Below are 3,185 nucleotides of genomic sequence, written 5' to 3'. Positions count from 1 at the left end.
TGGTGGCAAGCTGTGGTAAATCTTAATCCAAAAAAGAAGAGAAGGTTTGTAATGATCATTGGCTACCATCGCGTTAAAGATCATCCTTAACTTTTCTATTATGTTACGGGTCAATTTGACCCATTTCAGTTTTTGTGTTGACCAAAGTACTGGTTCCTTCTTTTTTTTCCATGAAAATCTGTGACTTCTCCACATCGAGTGTGGTGGCAAGCTGTGGTAAATCTTAATTCTGTGACTTCTCCACATCGAGGGTCATGAACTGGTGTGTAAGATCTGGACATAAACTCATTTAAAGATTCCTGCAGCTCTTGCTTTAATAATAAATTCTGTATAATGAAGATATAAATAAAACAATACAGATTTTTACAAGAAATCTCAGATTGTAAATTATTAAAATTAATCTTGCTTTAAAAAATAAATAGGCAACATAGGTGTTTTTCTTTATTTTAATTGTGTTACAATTTTAAACACCAAGAGCTTCATCAGCAGCCAATGCGTGGCCACAAATCACCACAAAATGCAACAAACCACTGCCTGTAATGCCTGGCACTTGTACATTCAATATTTATTCCACTTACATTGTCATAATACGGTATCTGTGGGACATGCATAATGCACCACACATTCACAGCTGGAGCCCACGGGTCGTCAGTATAAGGAACACTGAGAAGTAAACTGTGTTAATCTCATGGCTTATTTACTGGCAGACTCTCTCCTTGGCCTGGGCTTTGAACTCTTTCATGTGTCTTACAGAACTAGGACGCTCCCTACGGATATAGACTTCAAAACAGCAAATACTGCAGAAGAAGCCAGTAATGGAGACGTCCTCTTCATGCAGCAAATTCAGCTTTTGAGCACACTTCCCCCGACTTTGTTTACATAGCTTGAACTTACGAAGCATCAACAAAACAAATATGCAAATGAGTCAAAATGTACCTGAACATCGTGAAATGATTTCGGAGTGTCTGCTGTACTTTGCATAATAAACTGTGACGTGCAATTTGGTTGCAAATTTTCGATCAGAATCCTGTACTGTAGTATTTGACACAGAGATACTCAGAAGAAGTCAGACCTTAACATGTTTGTTTTTAATTTTTTATTACAGTATGATTAGTTTTGCTGCGCCTCTGCTGTGGCGCCTGCTGTTTAACTCAGTATGATTTGGTTTGGAATAACATCTAGAAGTTTACACGAGAGATGCAAGACTGCGTGACATTTCTTATCTAATTAGGTTGGAATATATAGTTTGACATTTCTTTCAATGGAGTTGACAGACTCCCAGGCACCTGTGCTTGATTTATTACAGACAATAATAAACTGTATTGTGTCTCACTGGGACTCTGAGCAGAGGCTGTGAACTCGACATGGAATATATGCATTAACTTGACAACCTCTGCAGTAGTCGGGCCGTAAAATACCCGCTGAGAATCTCAATTCCTCTTGAGATGTTGTTTAATGGGCTACAATCTGAATTCTGGGTCACTTCTTTTCTTCTTCACCTCCAGCTTCTACTGACATCGATCCGAAGCGCAGTCCAGAGGCAAAAGGTTTTGGAAGAAGCAGGAGTAATGAGTTTCAATTGAAATTCCGTTCCTTGTTTTCAATTAAATTGCTCCCAATGTTTTGTTAATATATAATAAACAGACTCCATGGGGCTCACCCTGTACTCATGTATGTACATGGAAGATTTTCTCAAAGACAGGCTGCTCAGGTGTTTTGTGACCCACTTAAACAATAGCAGACCATCATAAATTTCTCCAGCGTTGACCTGACTTACTTAGCTACGAATTCTCCGATCTGTCCCAGTGCAAATATGTGCCAGTGGCTGCTTTTGTTCATATAAATAAATAAATAAATAAAAAAACCTTTGTGGTCTCACAGTAATAATGCAAAAATAATAAAGGTTTTTGAGTCAGTGGCTCACAATGTTGTATGTTAGTAGCAATGAAGAGGAAAACAAATTAAAAAATGTAAACTTTGGACCATGATACTCCATTTTGTCCCATCCCCCCACTGTTCCCACCGTCTTCCTCGACGCTCCTATACTGTACCACGCTGCTCTGCTGCACCACTCCACCCCCCGTGTCACTTTATAATCTTCTATTTTTTTTCAGGTGGTATTACCCTGTGTATAATTCACCTGAGTGCTGCTTCCTCAGAGTACAACGCAGTATAATTGAATTATCTGAACTAGCAGCTTGAAAGAACAGTCACAGTTTGATCGACATGAATTAAAATATAATAAAGTGCTGCCATTTATGACAGAGACAAAACAACTGTTGTAGTAATGGTCATCGTCAACAGTTTCTTTATTTTCAGTTGATTTTGATGGTGAATAAACCCAGATACACAGTGGTAATACGACCACTAATGTTGGAGACCTGTGATATCCACTGAGGTTGTTACACTGGGGCAGAAACAGTGATTTATTAGAGCAGAAGTGGAGGGACAGAGCCTTGAACAACTCTTCATCCTACTTTCTGCCCAATTATTCACTATTTTCTGTACCTCCCACGTGTTGGGACTCATGAATCATTATTGACCACTGAGAAATTATAAAATGTATTTGGAACGCTTTTTAAATTCAATAAAAAGAAAACAAACAACAACAAAAAAAAACAAAAAAAAACAACTGTAATCCACTTTAAAAACAAACAAAAATAAAAACAATTGAATTGTTACTGTATGTTATTTTTATGTATATAATGTTCATATAAACACTTTTTAACGCAGTTTTGAGTTATATAAAACAAAAATTATTAAGATTAGAAAACACACCAGAACTTCTGTTTTTGACATTTTCACACACTTCTATTTTGAGCCTGTACTGTACTCAAGGCATTTAAGAATTCAAAATATTTCAGCAAAACACTGGAGAAAAACAGAAAGGCAGTTGTTTCCACTGTTACATATCAGCCATTGTGACATTTTAGTAAAGCTTTTAGGCTAATAGAGAGACTGTGCTGCTGCAAACATTTTTTTTGCTTTTCGCTCCCTGTTTCTCAGCTGTGGACTGGAAATCACGTCCATGTAAATCTCCACCAAGGACCTTCGCAGCCCGGAGATGTTGGCAGCATGTAGGTTAGGGCTTAGACTGGAGCTGTGGAGTATTCAGCAACCCTGAGTGCTTCTCTGCTGACAAGACTGAAGTCCTGCTTCCAGGCTGTCTGGGGAGCTTTAATGTA

This window comes from Cynoglossus semilaevis, chromosome 6 (genome assembly GCF_000523025.1).
Source record: "Cynoglossus semilaevis isolate Cse_v1.0 chromosome 6, Cse_v1.0, whole genome shotgun sequence".
Classification (NCBI taxonomy): Eukaryota; Metazoa; Chordata; class Actinopteri; order Pleuronectiformes; family Cynoglossidae; genus Cynoglossus; species Cynoglossus semilaevis.
Note: the sequence above shows the minus strand (reverse complement) of the source record.